The sequence below is a fragment of the Myotis lucifugus genome, unplaced genomic scaffold, assembly GCF_000147115.1.
Source record: "Myotis lucifugus unplaced genomic scaffold, Myoluc2.0 scaffold_94, whole genome shotgun sequence".
Classification (NCBI taxonomy): Eukaryota; Metazoa; Chordata; class Mammalia; order Chiroptera; family Vespertilionidae; genus Myotis; species Myotis lucifugus.
Window position 1 is genome coordinate 1,299,361 of NW_005871142.1, and position 17,323 is coordinate 1,316,683.

Here is a 17,323-nt window from a genome sequence, read left to right on the forward strand (position 1 = left end):
GCAGAAGTCAGAGTGAATACAATGGAAACACAAAATGAAATTGCTCTTTACAAGAAATACAGGTGCAAGAAAATGGAGATACACTTGTTTCAACGCTGCGAATGTCCCAAGGATTTCTAAAGGCGACTGAGCAGATTAAGCAAGAGTGGGAGTTAGGAAGGAAAGGAGGAAGGCTGGTCAGAGCTGTTGGTGAGTGTGCATGTACATGTGTGCACACCCACATGTATCCATGTGTGTGACTGGGCCACAAGGATTGCACAGACCCGATGGCAGTGCTTTGAGCATCGATTAAAAACCCAACAAGGGACAGAGTCTATGCTAGAGTGAGAACCACAGTCTCTCCTGGTCCACACTCTGTTCTCCCCTCTATGCCCCTTTGTCCAGATTGCCTCCTCGCAGAAAGCATGAACCTCTCCCCAATGGCCTGTGCATGCATGGTTACCCCATGTGGGACCGTGGGAGAGAGGTGAGGAACAGGAGGCTCTGCATACTACCTCTTCAAACTGGGAGAATCACTCCATGAGACAAGACCTTTTAACACTGGGTGGGGCTACCTTCTGTGACCTAGTACTTGGTATATTTTATACCGAGAGTCAGTTATCAGCCAACAGGTACTTATTAAATGCCTACTGTATACATTATTGTAGGGGCTAAGCTTGTAATCAAGACTGGGGCTGCAAATGGGAAGTTTGCAGATACACATTGTTTTTTTTAATATGACTGGGACTATCTATCTATTATCTATCTATCTATCTATCTATCTATCTATCTATACTTCCGTTTATTACCTATCACTGTCTAGATGCCTTTAGATGGAACAAGCACTTGCCAGTTCATCCCAATGTTGCTATACTTGCAATTCATGTGAAGAGAAGGGACCCTCACACATGAAAGAATTGTGTCACTTCAATTCAAGGTGTGAGTCAAGGTTCTGGCAAAGAGAGCCCCAGACAGAAGGTACCTGAGAGTCTGCCGGGAGTCGCTGGGAGGCTCTGAGGCAGCACATTTGCTCTCTGAAGCCAAGATGGTTAAAGTGCTATTGAACTTTTCTTGTGCTTAACACAGCTTCTATTTGCGAGAGTGTTGGACTTTGGTCCCCAGACAAGTGGGAGTTTAGAGGAAACAAGTGCTTGGAATGACTAAAGAGGATGCTTTCAGATGGATTTCTAGCACTGGGTCCAAATTGATCTAGACAGACATTTAATCTGGAGGTAGAACATGCCTGGTGGGTGGTGGACCCTAGCAGCTGTAGACTGGGAAGTGCGGCAGGCGTCACAGTATCAGTCTGTTAACTGCTACTATAACCAAATTACCATAGAATGGGCGGCTTATACAAGAAACATTTATTTCTCACAGTTGTGGAGGCTGGGAAGTCCAGGATCAAATTGTTGGCAGATTAGACATCTGATAAGGGTGGCTGGCTGTCTTCTCACTGTGTCCTCACATGGTGGGAGGGGTGAAGGAGCTCTCTAGAGTCTCCTTTAAAAGATCACTAATCCCATTTATGAGGGCTTACTCTCATGGCCTAATAAATCCTCCAAGACTCCACTTCCTAATTGTATCACATTAGGGCTTATGATTTCAACATGAGTTTTTTTGGGGGAGGAAGGACAAATATTTAGTCCATGACACACAATAAGAGGTGACAGCTGTTGGACCTCCCATCCCAGGGAAGTGTGCAGGGGAGGGGGACCTGGCCCCAATCAGGTCCACCTGTGCTATGCTGAGACCACCTGTGCTATGTGGAGACCTGAGGCCACCAACAGAGAGTGACGCTTGCATTCTTGCTCACACTCTTCCCAGCCCAGCTTTGCCTTGACGGGTCGGGAGGAAGTTGGGGAGCTGACAAGAGTTAAATGAAGTCTGAGATGGAAGTTTTAAACTGACTTGACTTTTAATAACCCAAAGTGATTAGGAAGTCATGAAATTTGAGGAAGATGTTGAGGGATGGCAATGGGAGATGAGATGAGCTTGATGGAAGGCAGTGAATGGAGGCACTCACACTTACATCCCAGCATGTTGAGATTGCGCAATAAACGAGTCACACACATTTTATAACATTAGTAAAGCAGAACTAATTTCAGGAAGACATCAGGTATTCAAACAGCTCCTGCACCGGCCGTGATTGTCGGTGAATGTTTGGTGCCTGGTGGCACTGCCTGCACCGTCTCAGCTCCCTGGGCCGAGCCCTGGGAGCTCCTCGGGCCAAAGTGCAAAATTGAATATCACCCACATCACAGAAGTGAGAGGAGGAGCTGGTAGAAAGCATTGAGTGAGCATAGGCTTGATTAAATTAATAATTAAAGTGTACAAAACAAGGGGAAACCAAAGGAAAGCTTTCCTAAGCGGCTTACTACTGGGAAAACCCCAAAGCAGCATTAGGCAGCCTCCCTCAGAGAGGGGCCTCATCTATTCTTGGCCAGCTGTTTCTGATTGTGGATTTTATGGGCTGTCTGGAACAAGACCAGAGGGGCCACTTGAACCCTTCATTGTCAGGAGTTAGGGAGCATTCCCAACACCTGGGAGCAGGCTGGTGAAGGGCTTCTTCTTGTGTAAACCTTCTTATGAAGCATTGAGGACATTATTTAAAGATGGAAAACACATCCTCAAGCCCCAATTCCCTTCCTTCCTAACAGGACGACTGGCTCCATCTTGGCATCTATGTTTTTACATGGCTGCCATCATAGCGCAGGCACAACTCTGCTCTCTCCTTGAACTGAAGCCTAGAGGACCAGTTCCTCCTCGTCACAGGCAGGAGAAGACTACCCTGTGGTGAAAGAAAGAAAAGGTTTACTCAACAGAAGATTACATTATAGGACGCATTCTGTTCAGGGACAACATTGGTTCTCAGGTCCTCTGTAGGAATTGTCAGCTAGAGGGAGTCAAATTATTGTGGAGACGACAGAGAGCGTGGTGGGAGCCATTTCTGAACTGGGAGGCCTGTGGGTGAAGGGAATGCTGGGTCTAGTTCCCACTGACGGCTGAGCTCGGCCTCTGAGGTGGTCAGCCATGGGTCAGAACAGCCAGGCTGTCAGGGAAGGTGTGACAACCCCTCCTGTTTTCTTCAGTAAACACTCATTTCTTTTTTACTGATTATAAGGCTATGCCTTATTTTCTTGATTCTAAGACACCATTGCTGATGACTAAATTGTATGACTCCCCAATTTTTGTGTTGAGCCCTATCCCTCAGTGTAGCTCTATTTGGAGATAGGACCTGGAAAGCGTGAGTGAAGGTTAAATGAGGTCAGAAGGATGGGCCCTAATCCAATCTGACTGGTGCCCTGACAAGAAGAGGAGGAGACACCAAGATTGTGGGGTGCACAGAGAAAAGGCCCTGTGGGGACAGAGTGAGAAGGCGGCCACCCACAAGCCAAGGCGAGAGGCCCAGACTTTGACTTCCAGCCTCTAGAACTCTGAGAAAATAAATGTAGGCCACTCTGACTATTGTATTTTGTTGTGGCACCTCGAGCATACTAATACAATTGATGTAAGAGGCACCCCCAATTTAATACTACTTTTTGTGAGGCATTAAAAAAAGAAGCACTGCATTCCATGCATAGGATCAATGTTAAGAATGCATCCACATTTCACGCTTGTTAAAATATGAGAAACTGAGCCTCATTCCCAGATTAGAAATTAGAGGAGCAGGGGATGCAAACATTTTTATGGTACATTTTGCCAAAAAATTTAGGTGATGGTTATTCTTTCCTTTCCTAATCAGGGCACGCAGTTTCCAAAATGATGTGGCCAGCAGATGTAAAAACAACAAAATGACCAACCAACCAAACAAACAAACAAACAAAAAAACGATGATTTTTCCCTCCTGGATTCAATAGACAAGTTAATCCAGTTATAAACACCCGGGTATTTTTATCTATTTGCTTTTGTTTTGATTTTACGCTAGAAAGTAAAGGTCACCTTTCAGAAATAGCAATGTGTAATGTGTGGGGCACAATCCATTGTCCTGGAATTTGCGATGGCGTCACAGGGGAGCTCTGGGTGAGGTATGGGCTTGGGTTGTATCGTCCAGGCCAGACACAGGAGTCCCAGGGCCACTACAGGTCAGGATCCCATGGCCACAGAAGGTATCTCCCCTCCAACACTCACTCGGGGCTGGCAAAAGTAACGGGAGACTTCAGTATTTATGACTGTGACCCAAATTGCCACCTGAGCATCTCAGCCACACCTAGCTCATTGCTTACACTGCTCCCAGCTCCATGGAAGCCTGAAGAAGGTGTGAGACGCCTCCGTTAGGTCAGGGGCCTTCCGCACTGTGCTGTGGGCCATGCCTTTGTTTCTCCTCCTGGAATCCTGCCCTTAAAGGGCCCTTTATTTTATAAGTTTCACTCCCTCACCCAGGACAACATAATGTTTTTAAAAGAATTAGTATGTGCCACCCGGCTGGTGTGGCTCAGTGGGTGAGTGTCGATCTATAAAACCAGGAGGTCACGGTTCGATTCCTGGTCAGGGTTCATGCCAAGGTTGCAGGCTTGATCCCCAGTCAGGGGCACGCAGGAGGCAGCTGATCAATGATTCTCTCTCATCATTGATGCTTCTCTCTCTCTCTCCCTCTCCCATCCTCTCTGAAATCAATAAAAATATATTTGAAAAAAATAAAAGAATGAGTACGTGCTGGATTTCTGGATTCCTGGCAGTTTTTTTTAAAAAAACAGCTGAAAGGTAGAACTTTGTGTTTTGTTTGGACTGTGCTTGCCTTCGCCTTGTTCGTGATGCAATATCTTTAATATAGATCTACATGTCACAGACCTCGCTGTTACATTGTTTTCATATAACCATATTTGACACCTCGTTTGACAATGTCAACATTCACAGTGGTTCCTCAATGCCTCTGACAGTATCAGCCCTTAAAATGTTTTCACAATACTTGCATGTAAGTACATTTGACAGGACCAGCAGCTGAAATGTTTCACAACATTCTGAGTTCACAGTTTGGAATACTAGCCGCTAGCGTGTTCACTGTATCTCTGCATAGTGACTGCTCACTCGCTCAGCATGCGAGGTATTTATTTGGAGAACTTAGGAAATAGCAGTCTCTGTGATAGGCTGTTTTTTTTTTGTTTGTTTTTTACACTGGGTCCAAAGATTATTAAGATTTAACTGACACTTTCATAAAACTTTTAGTTCACCTAAAATCAAGTATCAAATAACCGGCATTTGCTAAGCGCTTACTATGCATCAGGATTCCTCCAAATGGTTTTCATGCAGCAACTCCTCCCTTCCTTCCAACCACCTTGTTGATAGAAGGTAGCTGATAGCAATCCCATTTTACCGGCGAGGAAACTGAGGGACTGAATAGGTAAGCGGTTTGCCTGAAACAGGGGTCCTCTAACTACGGCCCGCGGGCCACATGCAAATACAAATATTGTATTTGTTCCCGTTTTGTTTTTTTACTTCAAAATAAGATATGTGCAGTGTGCATAGGAATTTGTTCATAGTTTTTTTTTTAAACTATAGTCCGGCCCTCCAACGGTCTGAGAGACAGTGAACTGGCCCCCTGTTTAAAAAGTTTGAGGACCCCTGGCCCTGAAACCACACAGTTAGAAAGACAGAGCTGGGATTTGAATTCAAGCAGTTTTCTCTGGGTGCTCTCATAGCTTCTCTCCTCACTGTATACTATATGTTACACCATAATTATTGCAATAGTGTCTGAGTGAAGAGCTTTGGGAACAAGTTGAAGGGGTTATCAACTGCCTGGTGGTGGTGAGCGAAGCTTCAGGAGAGGGAATATTCGAAAGAACTTCAAACGTTTAATACGAGTTGGGTCAAGGAGAAAAGCGAGGTGAAATGCAAAAGTGTGTGTCAATTCCAGGAGGCACTTAAGAGGTGACACTGGTTAGAGAACTACGTTAGGGTCGGTGGAGGGGAGGGCTGGGTGGTGTGTGAGATAGAGGCAAGAGTGGGAAGGACTTTGAAAGTGTTGGGGAGGAAACGCTTTTCCTCTACCTCTTTAGGTTCAGTACCTGGGGTGTGCATATTAAAATGACAAAAGAGAGACTAATAGAGGAAAGAGTATATAATCTTTAATATCTCCATGCACTGGAGTTCACAGAAAAGAAGTGAAACTGAGAGAAGTGGTACTTATTTGCCATTTTAACAAAGACGAGGGTTTGGGCTTCAAGAGCAATGCATTGTGGGGAAGTAACTAGAAAATATATGCGGGAAGTCATAGAAGACAGTGAGGTCCTTTTATGCAATCTCCTCTCAGTGCGGACTCTCCATCTCCAGTGATAAGGGTTGTTCTTTCCTTCCTGGTACTGGGGGCGGGTGGTAAACACCGTCACGGAGGGAAATTTATGCCCTGTTCTCAGCCAGATAAGGGAAGGGCTCAGAACGCTTTCTGCATCAATAGCCTTAAAGTCACAATAATCCTTAGGTCAACGTGGCATATGTTTTGGGGCGGTGTATTCTGATCTCCTTCAAATGCCATGCTAGGGAGTTCGGGCTTTATTTTACAGGATGAGAGATTTTAAGCCATCAGTGGAATGGTAAGATTTGTGTGCTTGAAAAATGCATCCTGGGTACATTATGAGGAGAGATTTAAAAGGGAAGATGCTGGAAGCAGGGAGACTTGTCCCATTCAGGGCCCCACCCCTATGGGGAAGGCAGAGAGAGAGAACCCTGCATCGGGACTGCTTCCCTGTTTGCATTCTCCAGAAGCAAAGCTGGAAGCACAGGGATTCCGTCTCCATGCTCCTGCGAGGCTGCTGCCCTGTGCAGTGCTGATGCGGCTGCTTCCAAGACACAGAACCCCAGAGAGCCTCTTGAGTTCACAAAGGCCACCTGGGGAGCCACTGCGCATCGATCCCCCAAATCTCCTGAAGGGTCTCAGCAGAGGCTGCCCAGAAAGCTGCCTCTGCCTCCTGCACCCTCGTCTGGTCCTCAGAGGGTTTGTCTGGCTTAGCTCTGCTTCCCAGGCCCTTCGTCCCTGCTCTGCAAACATTTCACTTCAGAGACCGGCCACTCCCTGGTGAGCAATGGGGGCTTCGCCTTTCTTGCTCATGTTAGCGCTTGGGGAACCACCACTGGCACATGAACAAGGGCAGGAGGAAGAAGGTGTCCTCTGACCCCTCTCTTGGCACAGACGGGCAGAGAGCATCCCCCTGCCCAGCTCCGCCAGCCACACTTCCTGCTCTGTGCCTTCCCTTCTCCTTCTCCCTGGGCTCCTGGGAGACCCGTAGCTCTGTTCAGCTCTCCCAGGACCATTTCTCCTCCAAGCTGGTGTCGTAGCCTAATGATGCCCCTCCAATAAGGGAGGGTAATTGATTGTTAAGTGAAAATATAAATTGTAATTGGATCCGTCACATCTCAGTTTTTCATTATCCCGTGACAAGTCTCTTAGCGCATTTGCAGGGACTGCAGGGGCCAAGGAGGGATGCAGAGTGAAGAGGACAGGGTCCTCTGCTCCTGTATCCAGCAGGTGGTGCACCTCACGGGGGTCCTGCATAGGAGCGTGTGTGTGTGTGTGTGTGTGTGTGTGTGTGTGTGTGTGCGCGCGAGCACTCTCACCTGTGCACAGGGCAAGCGCAGCCGCTTCACAGAAAGGCGGTGACATACTTATGGGCCATGCCTGCACTGTGGGGGTCCTGTTCGAGCTTCCGCTGTGTATGTCTAGCTTCCTCTAGCATTTGGGTTCTTCAATAAGCTCACCCTGTCATGGGCATCATGCCAGGCGTGTTCACTGATGGGATCTCAGCTCACATGGAGGAGGCAGGCCGGCACGGTGGATACGGAGTGGCTTGCGGCCAGGAGGCTTGTGAATCTGGTCATCCTGCCACTTGCTCCCTGTGTAGTCTTGGGCGAAGTTACTAAGCTTTCTGTGCCTCTGTTCTCTCATTTGTAAAAGAAGGATAAGCAGTGGTTCTCAACCTGTGGGTCGCGACCCCTTTAGCAGTGGAACGACCCTTTCACAGGGTTCGTCTAAGACCATCCTGCATATCAGATATTTACATGACGATTCATAACAGTAGCAACATTACAGTTATGAAGTAGCAACGAAAATAATTTTATGGTTGGGTCGCAACATGAGGAACTGTATTTAAAGGGCCAGAAGGTTGAGAACCACTGGCTTAGGGCTACTGTGAAGATCAGATAGGGTTAACGTGGGCAAAGCACTTACAAAATGACACGTGGTTAAACGCTCAGTAATTATTAAAAATCACGAGTGTCATTCGTATTTTTGGAGGCAGTTTTATGTTAGGAAACAGAGCCTGAGGCCAAGTGCCCCTGCCCCTGGTTTGTTGAGGGGGGAGAGGTAATCCCCATGTGGCAGGAGGGAGAGGAGGAGGGAAGGGGGCAGGGGAGGAAGGGGAGCAAGCCCCAATGCAGGGCTTCCTGATCCCTGATGAAAGCACAGCCAGTGTCTCCATCACAAGAGCTTTCTCCAGAGGCACCGTATGGAATGACTGCCCCTGAGAACAGCCCAGAGCGGGTGTGGGCGGGTGAGGAGGAGGGGCAGGCCATGGATCTGTGGGCTCCTCCTAGCCCCTGTCTCTGATCTTCAAACCTCACTCCGTGGGCACCGAGTCCTGGAGGCTCTGGGTCGGACTCGCCAGCCCCTCTTGGCGGCTGCAGGGAAGTCAGTGTCTGCATGAGGTCAGGCCAGAGCGGCTGCTGGAGCTTCGAGGCTCCTGCCCTGGAGTGAACGGGAGCATCTCACCAAAGCCACCCCTTGGCCCTGCGCTTAGGACACAGGAGATGGTGGTCATGGTCGTCCATGGACCACATCACGGAGGCCTGGGGGAGGCGTGGGGCAGAGCGCATCTGCAGGGACACATAACTAGGCCCAATACACTTTGCCATGTGCCACTCAAATCCACTCATACCCTCACGTGGGTTTGTCTTGTCTTTGTTTTTTTAAATCTCACATGAGAAAACAATGCCTAGTTGCTTGCTCCTTCCTGGAATGTACGCTCTAAAAGGTAGCATGGATACCTTGAGCCTATTTTAATTCTCATCCAGTGCTAAAGTATCTGCCACCTACAGATGCTCAATAAAGGCATTGAATAATGGCTCCCCATATTTTCATCCATTTGTATTTTATAGATATTTGATTCACATAAAATAAGATGCATAGGTTTTAAGGATTCCTTTTGATGGATTTTAACAATTATATATACTTGTGTAATTGCCACTAAAACTTTTAAAAAAATGTTTCTAACATTCCAGAAACTTCCCTCATGCAAAATGATTCCTGTAGGAATTCCTGTTATCAAGTCCATGGACCCCAGCATTCAGTGGACTGCTCCTGGGCACTGGCTATACGTCCCTGGTGTCTCAGAGGGACCTTCTCAGCTCCCTTGCCCTGCCCCCCTTGCACTGGGTCCCTGCCTTGCACTTAGGGAAGTCCCATATACTTTGGTGGGTGGGGGGGGCCTCTGCCCTGTCCCCAGCCTTTAATACACAATTCCCGTACCCTTGATAAAGGCCGACGGGGAGGAAATGGAAATGGGTACTGAGTTGGTGTGTGGAAGAGATACATGGGCTTCCCATCTCGCCAACCCTCTCATGGCTGAGGGATTTTTGGAATGTTGGCTGCTTTCTCCTGACTGTTGCCTATACTGAATTCCTTCTTCTCCTACCACTCACTGAGCATGAGAGAAGTGTGGGTCTCTACTCTCCAAGGAAGGGCTCCTTGCTTCTGCAACTTAATTCATTCAGGCTTTACCCTCCTGGCTCTCCGGTGGGGTTAAAACTATGCTTTTAGAGCTTACCTGTCGTCTAACGTTGGCACAGGAGCGCCACTCCTTTGTGACTCTGCGTTCTAAACTGAAAATCCAGGCTTCATACCTCTGCTCTCCAGAAGCCTGCGCTGGGGCAGTAGCAGGTTTCATATCCGGGCAGTGAAAGATTATTAAACGCCAGCCAATGGTTGTGTTGATCTTCTGACATCCAAAGATCCAAACACAGAGACGCAGACATCAACATTCTCAAATAAAGCTCTTCACTTTTCCGGGTCATCGGAAAACAATCTTGGGAGGGCAATATTAATATGAATAGGTTGATTTTGGTTCCGGGTGTTTAATAAAGCTAATATTTTCTCTCTGACTTTGTGCAGTGATTCTGACCAAACCTGCAGCATGGTAGAGACCAGAGCATTCCCCGCCCTCTGCTAGAGGTGGACCTGCTGCCTCGGGGAGGGGGGAGTTTCACAAAATAGAGGAGCTGTCTAGGAGGCTGGGGGGGACAAGGCGGGTGAGAGATGGGGGCCATCTGTAATACTGTCAACAATAAAAAAATAAAGAACTTATATGCATATATGCATTGCCCATGGACACAGACACTAGGGTGGTGAAGGCCTGGGGTAGGGCGGGAACCAGGTGGTGGGGGATATGGGAGAACATCTGTAATATTGTTAACAATAAAAATAAATTAAAAATAATAGGTTCTCTTTAATTTTTTTTTCTTTCTGTAATCAGGGACAACTGGTCTGAATGACTGCCAGTGTTCACCACTCATTTGACACAGAACACCTTCTACTCTGCCTGGGCCTAATTTCCTCTGGAGGCTCAGGCTGCCTCTCCTGGGTCGAGGGCTCTCCTCCTCAGGTACCTTCTCACCCCACAGGATCCTTTGGGAGGAGAGCTGAGAACTGCTAGACACTGACCGATACCTTGGAGAGCAACAGGGCCCAGGAAATCAGGAGGAGGTGGTGAGTATGCACTTCATCAAACATTTCAGCTGCTGCAAATGCTGCCGTTACTGTAAATCCCCGAGACCTATTAGGCAGAAACACCGCGGGCACGGCCACAATGCCAGAGCTAATGAGCCAGTTTTCATGGAATAGTAATAATAATTTTAATTAAGGGAGATCGGTGTGCAGCTCTTCATGCTCACAGGCCACCACCACCTGGATGCACTCAGGAGGGTCTGCACCTGGAGGCAGGCGGAGGGGGAGGCCGCCTCCCTACAGTTCCCTGTTCTGTGGCTCTTGGTGTCAAGGTCACTCCGTGTGACTTGGCTGCATCCTGTGATGACGATAGGGGGAAAGCTAACTCCAAGTCCAATTCCTAGTGAAGGACAGAAACACTGTCTTTAGTAAGGTGTCTAAACAGATCTATAAAAGCCTTAATGAGCCCTGGCCAGCGTGGCTCCGTGGTTAGAGCGTCAGCCTGCACACCAACGGGTTGCAGGTTTGATTCTGGTCAAGGACACGTGGTACCTGGGTTGCAGGTTCAATCCCCAGGCCTGGTCAGGGTGAGTGCAGGAGGCAACCAATCCATGTGTCTCTCTCACATGGATGTTTTGATGTTTTTTTCTCTCTCTCCCGTCTCTATCTCTCCCCCTCCAACTCTCCTTTCCATTCTCTCTGAAAATCAATGGAAAAATATCCTTGGGTGAGGATAGCAAAAAAAAAAAAAAAAGCTTTAATGAGGCACATTTCCTGTGACTTTATCATAAAACCATAAAAATAATTGTTGTGGAACTGTTAGAACAGCGTGGTTGAGACACTGGTGATAGAGAGCACGAACCCAGGTCCATTTTGCCACTAGACACGGTGATTGTCAACGTCATTACAAGCAGCTTTGCAGATTTTCTATCTCCTTCCACTGACCCCGTGGGTAGTCTTTAGGAAACCATCAAGCCTGTTTCTGTTTTCAGAGTTGCAGGCTGCAGGTCCGTCCATGATGCCGCACGGATATCTAAGGCACAGCTCAGACTTGACAAGTTCCATCCGGAACCCCTCATTCCTCCCTAGACCTCCTCATGCCTCAGTCCTCCCTATCCACCTGTTTTAAAGCCACAAAGCTGAGCACCATCTTTGACATTCTTTTCTCTTTTATTCTCCAAACCATTTTCCAAACCATTTTCAAATCCTAATGCCTTTACCCATACACATACCACAGTTTATCCACAGTGTGTGTGATGGGCATGTGTGCATGTACATATAGGTGTGCATGCATTTATGTATGCACATGTATATATGTGTGTGTGTATATGGACATATATATGTATATATATATATATGTTTTAAATATATTTTTATTGATTTCAGAGAGGAAGGGATAAGGAGAGAGAGAGAGAGAAGCATCAATGATGAGAATCATTGATCGGCTGCCCTCCTGCACACCCTTTACTGGGGACTGAGCCCACAACCTGGGCATGTGCCCTGATCGGGAATTGAACCATGACCTCCCGGTTCACAGGTCAATGCTCAACCACTGAGCCACACTAGCGGGCCTGGATATATATCTTATGCCTCTCTTCCCACATTCCCATCTAGCAAGTCAACTGCATGAGAGCAAGTCTCTTGACTATCAGCTTTGTACTTCTAGTGCTTAGGACACTCTAAATACCCAAATGAACCTTGAAAGAAAACATCTGGAATTGCACTTGGGAATTAAACATCTCTGACACAGTGGGACCATGCTCTAGAGAGGCAGAATTACTTAATTTTACTGGAGAAACAAGTTCTTGGTCCAAAGAGTTACTGAGAGGCACGAGGTAATGATGAAGATCACAGATTTAATGTTCTTTGAATCAAGGTTGCTACTGGCAGTGTGAGGTCCAGATCTGGCCTTCAGGGTGTTTTAACATTTTTGAATTATTGGACAACATAGCAAATAAATTTCTATGCCTCTTGAAAGTCTGGGTTGTCTGGCAAAACAGGCTTGCATTCCTGTCCAGCCACACACTGATGTTAAACCGAGAAGTGGCTGCCCTTGAGCCAGGACCTGCGCTCTCCAGTTGGCCACGGAAAGTTCTTTCTCAGCCCATCTCACTCATTCACATGGCCTGCCTGGTCTCTGTAGGCCTCTGAGTTTGCGACCTGGCCAATCAGGATTCCTACAGACCATGCTTCTGCACAGGCATGTGGCGAGGACACCCCCACACCCTCACACCCTGCGTGTACCACCAGCCTGGGATCGTTCTCCAGTTCTGCATGGGCACATGGAGGTTCAAGGGCCAGTGCCTGGTCCCTACTTGGGCCTGGTCATGTCATACCAGAGCCTGGGATCTTCCTGTTCTCAGGCTGTTGGGCTGTTTCTCAGATATTTTCATAAAAGCATGGTGAGGAGAGAGTGAATGCTGGTGTCAACCACGGCCTCCATGCTGAGCAAATGACTCCAAATATCGGTCCTGTGGATTTGGTCCTTAGGCTCATCTGCCTGGGGGCATACTTACTGGAGGAAGTAACGGCCTGAGTGTCATGTCTTCTTTGACACCCACAACAGTTTCTCCTCCACTTCCCGTGACCTACATGATGTGTGTTCATCCAGGGGCTGAAGTCCAACCCTTCATTCTTCTCACACCTTTGTGAGTAGGAATCTGGGAGCCTTTCAACCAAAGAAAGGGCTTACCTGGGTCAGAACTGGGGTGTCACTCACCCCCTGTTCTTGTTCTCTGAATATGTGGCCAATTTCCTGGGATTTTTATATTTCTCAAGGGCGGCAGGAGGTCTGACTGTGTGAGAAACCACGGCCTATGATGAAGTTGTGAATCAGAATTTCTCCTAATGGTTATGCAGCCATACGGCATGGCTGTGGAGTACCAGGAGGCTTCCCCTCTGTTAGAGATACCTATTCATTTCGTTATGTTGGTGGGTTCTTTTTAAGTCACAGAAGGGATATAAACAGGCAACACTGAAACTAGCACATGCATGGCATAAAACTCGGGCTCAGATGATGACCCCTATATTCCTCACCGTGGTCACAGCCCAGCTGTCTTCTATTGTCCAGGTGTTTTATTTATTTATTTTTAAAATATATTTTTATTGATTTCAGAGAAGAAGAAGAAGAAGAAGAAGAAGAAGAAGAAGAAGAAGAAAGAGAGAGAGAGAGAGAGAGAGAGAGAGAGAGAGAGAGAGGAGAGAGAGAGAGAAACATCAATGATGAGAGAGAATCATTGATTGACTTCCTCCTGCAAGCCCTATACTGGGGATCGAGCCCGCAACCTGGACATGTGCCCTGATCAGGAATTGAACCATGACCTCCTGGTTCATAGGTCGATGCTCAACCACTGAGCCAAGCCAGCTAAGCTATTGTTGTTTAGAGACTTCCAATGACCCATGTGTTTAACTCCTGTCCAGGAGGCTCTGGCCATGAATAAAAGGCATTGGCCGCAGAAGGTGCCACTTTTGTGATGACGAGCAATTTGCTCATTTTCTCAAAAGAAGAGCTTAGGAGAGTTTCATGAAATGTCTGCTTTCAGAATCATTAACCAGTGCATAAACTCTCCATTTTACTTTGGACAAATTCTGTTGAAAACAAATAAGCGGGTGAATAGCAGTGCTGGCCACTGTGACCGCAGGACATTAGAGCTGGAGTCAGCCGGCGATGTGTCAATTTCAGGCTCTTCGAAAGGCAGCGCGGCCTGGAGCCTTTGCCCATCCTGGGTATCGGTGAGTGTGGCAGCTGTGTGCTCCGCCGTCCAGGCTCCTCCTTTATGTTGATTTCTATTAGTGAATTTATAAATGCCGCCTGAGGAATGCTACCTGTCCCTTAGCTCTTGAACCATCATTACCATCCAGAATTGTCAATTCTTTGTAGGAGTCACCTTGGTTCAGGTGGAAAAAAAATGACTGATGTGCTTTGAAAAGGTAGAGAGAGTTCCTGTTTTTTTCTCTCCCATAATTTAGCTGAATAGGATTGTAAGAAAGCAGAATTATCATGTGGAGTGAAAAGGAAAGCGAGAGGTTGGGTCAGAAAGTGGGTTATCGGTACAATACAGAAGGGAAAATAAATGCTAATAGACTCACAGGTGCCCTTCCTGCTGGATTAAGGCTGGGAGGGCGCCTGCTGAATGCGGCCCATTGTGCGGCCGAACAGAGCGCGGGGTCTGGGCTATTATGCCCTCCACAGCCCCTCACGCCACCGGTGGTGGTTCTTGCTGCTCTTATCAGGGTCGTGCATTCAGTCTCTGTAGCTTGATCTCGTCCTCACTCTTCTGTGCACACCAATGATTGAGCTGCTGAAAGAGAGAGGCTGGGAGAGGGGCTGTCTCAGGAGGAAAGGGGGTGTGGAGGCAAACAGCCTGGGAGGCCAGGTGCGAGGATGGGGCACTGGCAGGGTGGCGTCGGCAGCCTGGCTCTCTCTCGGCCCTGGACTTAGCCACCTGGAAAATGGCCTCCTGCCCTTGTGTTCTGCAGCATCACTGCTCTCAGGTGTTGACAGCAGCCCGACTCCCTGCCCTGGGGATGCTGAGCCTCCAGGGCCAGCTTTGCTGTCTGCCTGTGCGGCTCCCTTCCCAGGAGACCAGAGCGCTGCCTCCGAGCCCGCTGACTGGAGCCACAGATTCAGGAAAGGTGAGCAGGGCCAAGGGTAGGGGGGCCTGTGGGTGGGCGTCCTCCCCAGAGAGCCGTGTGGAAGGATGAAAGGGGTCGTGTTCAGGGCTGGCCCAGAGCTCAGGGTGGGCCTGGCTCCCCTCTGTTTCCCCCGAAGCCCAGTGGCTGAGCTCACATTCTAGGCTCTCCCACCTACCAGTGAGGGGGCCTTGGGAAATTTATGAGCTTCCCTGAGCTGTACTAGTAGTTTTCTCACCTACAAAATGGTGCCTCAGTCAGAGTGTTACCATGCAGATTAAATGGGTTAATTCATAGAAGGCGCTGAGAGCTATGAATGGCTTACAGCAGTATCTTAGAAAGTAAATTGTTATTATTATTATCATCATTTTAGCCATCTGCATTATCATTATCTATATTATCATTATTATAACATTCATATGTTATAACATATGTTTATATATACATATACATATACATATACATATACATATACAAGGATGGCATCATGGTGTAACCAGAAGAACATGGGCTTGGGGGCAGGCATTGGAGACCTCACTCGGACACGTAGCATTCGTGGGATTTTTGATGAGCTACTGAATTTCTCCCAGCCTCGTTTTCTTATCTGTGGAGTGGGGCTGGCCAGTGGGATGGTTGGGAGGATCGTGAGATAACGAATATAGATTACCCAGCACGGAGGCTGGTGCCTGGAAGGAGCTGACCCCCTGGGTGCTCCTGTTGTTTTAACCCACCTACGCTAACACGTGTGCTGGTGTGCTGTGTCTGTGTCCGGGTGGGATGTGCCTGTCTGTGTCTGTTTTACACGTGTCTCCTGGCCGGGGCCTGTGGCTGGCGGCCTGAGGCTGAATTGGCCGGGTCCTGCTCACGGCTCCGGCGTTCGTCTTTCCTGGAGATGAGTTGCCTGGTACCTTGGAGCCCCAAAATGCAGCTTTCAGGGTGAGCTTTGGTCACGGAGTTCAGAGACTCAAGTTAATCCTGGCCCCCCACCAGCTGAAAATGGGGATGGGCCGAGGCTTTCCCTCCCATGCCTTAGTTTCTCCATTTGTAAACCAAGGGCCCGCCCCCTCCCAGCTCTGCTACACGTTGGTTCCAAGCTTTCTATGTTCTTATCATCACGGTCTCCTCTTGTTGCACTTTCCTCAGCCCTAGGTCCTCGAGAGCCTCATTCTCCCCCCGAGAGCCCCATTCTCCCCGCAAAGAGAACCATTTTCTACCCATGAGCCCCAATCTCCCCCAGAGCCCCATTCTCCCCCTAAGCACCCCATTCTCTACCCATGAGCCCCAATCTCCCCCAGAGCCCCATTCTCCCCCTAAGCACCCCATTCTCTACCCATGAGCTCCAATCTCCCCCAGAGCCCCATTCTCCCCCCAAGAGCCACAATCTGCCCCCTGAGAGCCCCATTCTCCCCCCAAGAGCCACAATCTGCCTCCTGAGAGCCCCATTCTCCCCCTGGAGAGCCCCATTCTCACCCTGGAGAGCCCCATTCTCCCCCTGGAGAGCCCCACTCTCCCCCTCGTCTGGAAGAGAGGGTGCACTTGCAGGAAGAAGAAGGAAGGAAGGATGTGTCCCTGGGGAACTTTCTCTCCACTGAAGGGTCCTGACTGCTGAGCATCTCTCTGCTCTGCCTTTGCAATGGTAGCTGCGAATGTCAGAGGGACCCCGAGGCAAGTGTGTGAAGCAGAGGCCCAGGCCCTGGCTCGTTGGCCCCTTTCCCTCTTTGTTGGGACAAGGTGTCCTATCTGAGCAAGAGAAAAGGAGAGGCTGAGATTCCCCAGGTCCCCGGTGCCGCCCCCCTAATTGATGATGCAGCCACGCATTACCCCTGACCGGTGCAGAGGGGAGCGGTGCACTCCACGTGCCTGTAGAACCCTGCAGAGCACCGTCACCTTTCTGGACGTCCTGCACTTATAGTACCATTCTGACGAGTTTCCAGCAGATGGCCATGAAGTATCTTGAGAAAGCAAGGCCCACTTGTTCTTTGACAATCTGTACAGGTCACCATGTCCACGAGCAAGGGGCCCGTGGTCCCTCCAGGTCCCCTGCCTCAGCATCCTCCTGCTCCC